The sequence below is a fragment of the Pipra filicauda genome, unplaced genomic scaffold, assembly GCF_003945595.2.
Source record: "Pipra filicauda isolate LSUMZ 115617 unplaced genomic scaffold, ASM394559v2 scaffold177_size2800117_pilon, whole genome shotgun sequence".
NCBI classification, from domain to species: Eukaryota; Metazoa; Chordata; class Aves; order Passeriformes; family Pipridae; genus Pipra; species Pipra filicauda.
This window is the reverse complement of record NW_024104284.1, coordinates 1,064,971-1,073,915: the sequence shown is the minus strand read 5'-3', so window position 1 is coordinate 1,073,915 and position 8,945 is coordinate 1,064,971.

Genomic DNA, 8,945 nt, shown 5'->3' with positions numbered 1-8,945 from the left:
ACTTTCCAAGGGGTTTGATTTGATACATGGTGGAGGGGCTGACTACAGATCCCATGAGCTCTGTATTCGGTTCAGCTCAACACACATCAGATTGGTGCTTTTGAAGAACTATTGAACTACTTAAGTAACCCTTAAAAACCTGCATTTATAACTTGTAAATCCTCAAACTAATTGAATGAAAATGTTAAGTGAAGGTTAGTGTTTCTTGAACACACATCTTGTTCTTGACTTCATTGTTAGACATCATGGCTTAAACTGCAGTTTAAAAAGAAATTTTGTTAGAAAATCAATGGAAGAAATATAATTTTAAGAATCATAACTATCTTGCCACCATGTGTACTTGTCAGGTGACTAAATCTACTATAGGTGGTAAGGACAGGTAGATATTGACAAGTAAGTGGCATCTTGGATGATTGTAACAACTCCTACCTTATCTTTCCCCTGCTGCACCTCCCAGTATCATCATTTCATTCTACTGCCACTTTTGTAGGGATCCAGCAAACACAGATGGGAGGTGGAGCAGATGCAGTCTTAGGAGCCAAATCATGTGATGAGTTTGGGATGTGGGAAAAGCAGCCACTAGAGGCCACCAAAGTCTGTGACAGTTGCTTTTGAATTTGGGTGACTGGTAGCCAGCAAGAATATCTCCTGAGGCCTATGTTTTTGCTGCACTTTTGGCAAAAATTACTTTTTGCCTTTTAAGAATCATTTCTGCTCTAACTCAGAAAACAGAGCATTGAATTAAATTAGACCAAACTCCTTGTAGTTTTGTCATAGTAATAAAAGCCATGTTGTGTTCTGCAGGGCTTGGAAGGTGTCCTTATTTGGCCAGAAGCTACTTCCTCACTTCTGGTTGAGAGAACAGGATGTAGACGTCCAGTATTAAAGCTTTATCTTAACCCAAAAGTGCAACGCCTTAGATTAAAAGCAGCATTGAGAGTACAAAGTAAGCCTTGGATTATATCTACCGTCTGTGATCAGTTTTGTAGACACGTACACAGTGCTGTGGCAGATGCTGATTTCTTTGCTTTAATCCTTGGGGTGGGAGAAAGTATAGAAAACCTGTGCTCTGTATTTCCACTAATTTTTAATGCTTTCAAAACAAAGTTCTTGTTGGAGAAGCTTATAAAACTGTTTCATGCACTGAAATTTCAGCTTTTATCTGCCAATAGGAGACTTGTTTGGTGGGAGTGTTGCTTATGGACATCTCCCTTAGATGCTGCAGAAGCCATATGAAAACTTTGCCTACAGTAATTAAACCAACTTCTCGGAAAATATAAGTCGAAAGTTGCAGTTTACAGATTTTTTTTTACAATAATAAGGAAGTGGTTTGTTCTTTTAGCATGTGCCCCCTTTTATATAGAAGAAAGTGTTTTGGTGTGACATAGGAAAATGGTCTGGTCCCCTAGTTTTTGTTGTTGTCTTTGGGGTAGTTTTATCCTAGTCTGCCCAGAAAAAAAAAATCCTGCCCTGGCTCTGTCTCTTCTGGGTCCTGGAAGGATTGCTTCTGCTGTTGGAAAGCAGTGCAGTGCAGGGAAATCTGTCTCTGGAAGAAAAACAAGAAATACGACTCTCCTTCAGGATTGTCCTGGGACTTTGGTGAAGTCTGGGCAAAACTTTCCTGAAGATCTGGATTTGGGTAGTCCTGATAAGAGATGGCAAAGTATCTGAATTATGTCATGAGCTGTGAACATGCTTTGATTTGTAATTCATTAAATTGATGATGACAGGTTGAGTGTCTGGCTGGCCTAATCATTGGCTTAGTATTGCCACGCTGATCTCTAAGACAGACAATGTGCAAAGCATTAATTTGTGTGGCTCCACATCTATGAAGGTGCAGTTGAAAACGGGTCCCAAGACTTGCAGTGCTTACACTGAGAAGGCACCATGTCAAACATTCTCCTCTTGCTGTGGCTATCACTTCAGAGATGAACAGCTGCACCAAGACCTGCGGGAATTCATCAGGAGCCAGGAGCTGTGATTGTGCTAGAAGCAGTTGATTCCCTCAGGGCTTGAATACATACCCCCTCTCCTCACCACCAAGCCTGCCCTGTTTCAAGAGCTTCAGAGATTTGAAACTGAAGCTTTTTAATTTATAGCAATAAATGCAGCTCAGCACCATGGGGGACATTAGGAACCTCTGAGTATAGGATAGAGTATGCCCTACCCTGAAGAGAATGACGTAAATCATTCTAATTCTTGGCACTGGTATTTAAGTTTTGTTCATAGCATGCCATAAAAAACCTTTTAGACATTGTAAACTGTCTGTTTTGTCAAGAAAAGTCTCAGAAGCTTTCTGGAGGAAAATTTTTAGAAGGTGAAGGAAATGGTTTCTAGAGGCAACATGAATGGTGCTATAGTTCTCTTGACACTTGTTGCTTCTGCTCTCTCACTCTCCCCTCTTCCCCTTCTCTGCCCCCCAAGTCAGGGAAGTCATGACAATGAGCTGCAGTGTAGTTCAAGAGAAACTATGGTTAACCCTGGAGGTTCCTCTTACAGGGGACCCCGCCAGACTTCTTGTCTCCACAGCTGTAGGGCTCCCTTGCAAAGAGCTGCTATCCTGGACAAACCCAGAAGACCACGTGCTCCAGTGTCTGGCATTCATGGCCCTTTAGGGAGAAGATGCAAAACTGTGAGAAGGGTCCTGCTGTTTCATCTCCCCAGTTTCTGGCAGTCATCAGTTTACGGACTTCTGAAGCATCTGGTGCATCAAAACTGTAGGGGTTTTTTTATTTTATTTTTAATTTTTTATAGTCACCAGTGGAAGCAGTCTACATACATTTGTATAATCCCTTTTGAACCCATTTAAATACTTGGCATCCACAACACTCAATAAGTTACACAATTTAACTATGCCTTGTTTGAAAGAAGTATTTCCTGTGGCTTGTGCTTTAAACCTGATGATTTCCTTGTGTGAGTCTCAAGTAGTGAATAATCATTCCCTCTTCATCTCTCTCGTACTATGCTTGATTTCATAGACCTCTCTGTTTCAAGCCTGAGGATTCCCTGTCTATTTAGTATTTTCTTGTGCAGAAATGGTTCTGTACATATGATTATCTGTGCTATCTTTTATGTAACTTTTCTAGTTCACCTAAATGCTTCATTTTTGGCCTTATTTTAAGTTTATTGGGAAGTAGATCCTGACAGTTCATTCACTTCTAGATTTTTAACCGCTTTTTTCTGACGCACATTTCACATCATAGAATCACAGAATGGTTTGGGTTGGAAGGGACCTTAAAGATCATCTAGTTCCAACCCCCCTGCCATGGGCAGGGACACCTTTCATTAGACCAGGTTGCTCAGAGCCCCATCCAGCCTGGCCTTGAACATCTCCAGGTATGGGACATCCACAACTTCTCTGGGCAGCCTATTCCAGTGCCTCACCACCTTCACAGTAAAGAATATCTTCCTAATATCTGAACCTACTCTCTTTTGACTTGAATCCATTTCCCCTGTCATTACACACTCTTGTAACAAGTTCCTCTCCAGCTTTCCTGCAGGCTCCCTTCAGGTACTACAAGGCTGCAATTAGGTGATCTTGAAGCCTTCTTTTTCCCAGGCTGAGTAAACCCAGTTCTCTCAGTCTCTCCTTGTAGGAGAGGTGCTCCATCCTGCTAGTTATCTTGGTGGCCCTTCTGTAGACTCACTCCGACAGGTCAATGTCTTTCCTGTCCTGGGGACTCCAGAACTGGATGTGGTATTCCATGTGGGTTCTCATGAGAGCAGAGTAAAGGGGCAGAATCACCTCCCTTGACCTGCTGCCCATGCTGCTTTTGATGCAGCCCAGGACACAATTGGCTTTCTGGGCTGCAAGCACACATTGCTGGCTCACGTCCAGCCTTTCATCCACATAATCACGGAAGATGCTGAGTTGGAAGGGACCCACAAGGATCCAACTCCTTGCCCTACATGGGACCATCCCCAAGAGTCACACCATCTGCCTGAGAATATCCACCACCATCCCCAAATCCTTCTTGGCAGGGCTGCTCTCAATCTTTTAATCCCCCAGCCTGTATTGGCACCGGGGGGGGGGTTGCCCCAACCCAGGTGCAACACCTTGCACTTGGTCTTGATAAACCTCATGAGATTTCCATGGGCCCACTTCTCGAGTTTGCCCAGGTCCCTCTGGATGGCATCCCATCTTAGGTAGTTTTGCTGCAGGAGTTTACACATCAGTTGAGTTGCACAACTGTATTCCTAGAATGCTGCAATATTCATTTTAGGACTTTGATCAGTGATACAATAGGGAAAATAAACAGTAACTTACCAATACAGAAGTGAAAGACTTTATCTTGAATGCAGCCTGGTCTTCCTCAACTATGCTCACTCTCTGGTGGCCTCTTGGTTTTGTCTCTAATGTAGTGCCTATGCAGTGGTTGTTCTCTGTTGTTGTTCTTGTTGGTGCCATCAAAACACTTTTCAGATGATTTATCTAATGTTTTTCGATAGTACCATTTATATGCAAGTGTATGGCTGGAAGTGGCCATAATACCTTAGTTCTGCAATATTTCAGGAGCAAGCACTGGATGTTTCAAAGGTCTGGGATCATGAGGTCTTGAAAGAAGGCAGTGTAACAAATTACCCCTTTCGGCAGGAGCACTGCTGGCCTGCCCTCATTGCTGGGAGTAGCTTGGATTTCTTTCACTGAAGATCAGCTGATTCCTAAAGAATCGTAACTAATTTACAATACATAATTTTAGAAACAAAAATCTTCAAGATAGAGCTAGTTATAGTTGTTATGCTTGTTTGTTTTGTCCTTTTCCCATTTTACTAGTATCTTATCTTTGTCCATGGTAATTTCATAAAATGCAAAGTTGTTTTCTTCCAGTGAGGAGCTATCTTTTGGAGTTCCAAGCAGTATGGTTTGATCACCCCAACATCATCTGGCTAATACTTCTAAAGGGCAGACTTAGATCTGATAGCAAAGATCTCAGTCTTTTTGTGAGCCTTGGAATAGTCATTTTAAACTTCCTACATGCTTCTCTTTAAATAGTGGATCATATTTAGCTCACATAGATACTGGGACACTGACTTCAGGATCTGTGACCTACAAATGTATTTTATCTGCTGTGCCTTGCAGTTACTGCTCTAAAGAAAAACAGTAAGGCCTTGTGTTCTGCATGGCCAGTTTCATAGGGAAGGTTGTCAAAAATCACTAATAACTTCAAAAGCAGATTTTCCTACTCAAGGCATACTGTAATGAAAACAAGATGCTGTGCTGTAGTGCTTAGGGTTTTCCATACTTTCAACTGGGAATCCTTTGACCTCGATATCTGAATGACACTGAGTTAAAATAGCATGTCTGCTCTAGAATAGCTAGTGGCCCCAGGACTTGCATCTAAATGTGATAAAAGATGATCCATGTGTCTGACAAGGTTAACTGGAGAAGCAGTATGTTCTCATTTTACAGCAGGAGAACTGGAGCTGATGGTCCAAAGTCTTCTGTGATACCATGGAACTGAGCATGAGTTATAGTTCAACCACTGGATGTGTGCACTGGAAATGTTGCCTTAGATGTGTTGTTAAAATTAATCTGAAGCCAGAAGCTGTGTTGTTTTTGTTTGGTTGGGCTTTTCTTTTAAGACAAATTAAAAAGAAGAACTGAAGAAGGTCTGGGTTTGAGAGGCCTTCTGATAACCAAGGCCTAGAGACTGTGGGGTGCCAATGTTTAGATGAGCTTGCAAGTGCCTACAAAAAAAGAACTTTGTTCTGGAAGTCACATGCCTTCGATGGAACTGCTGACTTCAACACTCAGGCTCTGAGGTACAGTATATCCATTTATACTACTCCAAAAGTGTCCCCAGAGGACTAAAAACTTTTTCAGGGTTTTTCCCCCCACTCTGGCACATGGTCCCTTTTCCATGCCTGGAGCTATGAGCAGCATTTGTATCCGAGTCTGTAATTTGGTGCGGTTTGGGACTTCCAAGTTCTCCAGTGCCCCTACAGTTTTTGGCAGCAGCAGAGTTGCTAAGCAGCTGAACCTTTTGATCTCCGTTCAGGCTGCAAATGAACATTTCATCCAACACCTCCATACCTGTGTTCCCCAGAACAATCAGACTCTTGATTGCCTCCTCCATCCCTCCTCTCCCTTTCTCCCTCCCAAACCGGGGCACAGCGGAGTAGCTCCACAATGGACGACTATACTTCCAGCAGCGTCTGGAGGACTATAAATAGCCTTAAATAAATGCGCGTAAGGATCCAGTGTATTGTCTGAATGATCTAAAATTAGATTGCTCTAATGTTTGTGCATCAGTCTTCCTTTGCTGCAGGAAAATGAATTTATTTCCAAAGTATTTAAGCCTGAATTATGGTTCCTTAAGGATGGGAGGGGAGAGAGTGGGGAGGCTGCTTGAGGGGAAACTCCTGTAGGGATGGGTCTATTTTCTTTTGAGAACAAGATCAGCTGCAGTCACTACTGAGGGAAAAAAAAGCAGCTGCAAATTCCTGGAAAGCACAGACATAGGTAGTTGGAGTTTGTTCCCCAAATATCACCTTTATGCTCTCTTTATTTTTCTCTTTCAAGAACATTTGCACTCAGAATGCAAGAAATATTATGAAGGAGTTTTACAGAATGTGGGATGGAAAAGTCCCTGAGAGCATATTTTCTTCTTTCTTTTTCTTTTTTTTTTTTTTTACCTGGGATTAAATGGTGTTGTGTGTCCTATGTTCTAGGTATTTTAATTCTTAATCTCCAGCCATTCTTTGCAACACATAACAGTAGCTATGTATTTTAGATAAATTTGAACATTTCCTGATATCAGCTGGAAATACTTGTTAGCTGTTACTCCTGTGAATAAGCATAGTATTCATACTGTATAATGAAATAATGTTTTCTTATTCAAATAGCTTGCTATTGATTTAAGAGAATACAAATTTCAATAATTTCATTCTTCTATTCCCATCTTTATTCTCCAGTGGTTTCGGGGAGGAATCTATTGCACACTGATATTTCATATAAAAATTCTAATGTACTTAACTTTTTAAATATGTTGTAATTTGTTAGCAGTGAAAGCATAGAAAATAATTAATTGTTCTCTTGATTAAATTACAGCTTGACTCGAAGTAGTACTGTTTTGAAGGGGTTTTTTTGTCCAAGGGGACCTGTTTATGCAACCTTATTTTGCTAAGCTGTAGAAAGAAGGGTCCACTGCATTGAGACAAAATGAGAGGCATCCTCTGTTTTGCTATCAAGTTGGAAACCAGGCCAAAAGAGAGGGCTCTGAGGCTTTAGAATGCATTAGTGCAGCTCTATTAAAGAGCACTAATAACACATGTATACTTATATGCAGTAAGGAACTCTGTCATTACACTGTATGTTGGATTTATAATGGCCATTCAGGTGAACTAACAGAAAAATTGATGAGATCTCTGGACTCCCCAAAGTCTTGAAATTCTCACAGAAAATCTTGTGTAGGATTCTGCACACCCTGAGAAGAGATTTAAGGATGTGTGTTAATCCTGTCAAGGGGTCAGGTAGTTTCACATCTTTAATTTCCAAGCTAGTCTGTGAGTTTAACTATTAGTTATCTAGAGAGCAACAGTTCAATCAGTGTTCGCATATGAAAAACTCGAACCCCTACAATCTCTTTCGTATGGAGTTGTAGATTTCTCCATAAAAGATCCCAGTTTTGTTTTCTGTTTCTATCAGCCTTTTGAGGGAGATAATTTTTTTAGCCTTTTAACACAGATACGAGGTGAAATTGCCTATTCAGAGTGAACTCTGTGCAAGGTGTATTACTGTACTCATACTTTTGCATACATGAACTCGTATGTGACTGTGCATTGAGATGCAAATCTAGGCGAATAATCCTTTCTTCCCTAAATTTTCATGCAAAGATCTGCAGTACCGCTAAATTAGCAATAGTGAGCTTTAACCACACGAGGGAGCGATGTTTATCTGCACTAGGAACGCTGCAGTCACTAGCAAGGCTTAGCACTTATTTACAAGGTTAAAAGTCTTTATTTTCAGTTTTTATCACTGTTCTGTCTTGGTTTTTCTATGTGTCTTGGCGACGTGCATGATAAAAAGAATGAAAGTAAAAGGATAAAGTGCAACGTATTTGATTACGAACCTCCAACTACGTCAACTTTCACCTGAAAATGGCAGAGTGGTTTTGAGCAGAGTGAATCAACTGAACCCTGGGTGCTTACTACCGAGCCCACAGCCTGGTGGAGGTAGTGCTTCTGTCAGAGGATTTCTCTAGCACAGTTGAAAACTGCAGCCACATCTCCTGATTCTCAGGAGCTGTGCTTTCCCCTCTGATTCCCTTCTCCTCCCTTGGAGGCAGGAATTGGAAATATAATTTTATTTCGTAATTTACTCGACAGTAAATGAGTTCAGAAAGCAAATGACTGTCTTTTGCTGCTGCAGGCTGCTGGTGCATTTTTTTCCTTGGGGTTTTGGTTGGTTTTTTGTTTGTTTCCCCTAAAATATTACAGTTACTCTATTAAAAATTTTGTCTTGGACACTGGCCGCTTTTTTAGGGGATTCCTGAGCCAGATTACAAGCACCTGCAGAGGAGAAGGCAAAAGGGCTAAGAAGGGGGTTCTGGTTACCTCCACCAGCTACAGGCTAAGGAACTTACATCCAGTTGTGCAGTATCAGTCATAAAACAAAGCAAAATGGGAGCCACAGATTGAAAGTGATTAATTGCTGTGGGGGACTGTTGGAGATAAAAAGCTTGAAACTGCAAAAGTGAGAGCAGTGTGGAAAGGAGGGGTGAGGAGCAAGGAGGTTCTATAGCTGGTCAGGGAAGTGCTAAGGGATGAGAAGGAGAAGTCTTCTGCTCTTCAACCTGTGGTCTTGGGGCAAGAACCTGGTAGGGAGGGCTGGAGTCCTGGTCTACTGTGGAGAAGGGAGCAGCTCTCTAGAGAAGAAGAGGTGTAAGGGCTGGCCAGCCTGAGACTGGGAAGCAGCCTCAAGTCACTCTTAAGAATTCTCAGAT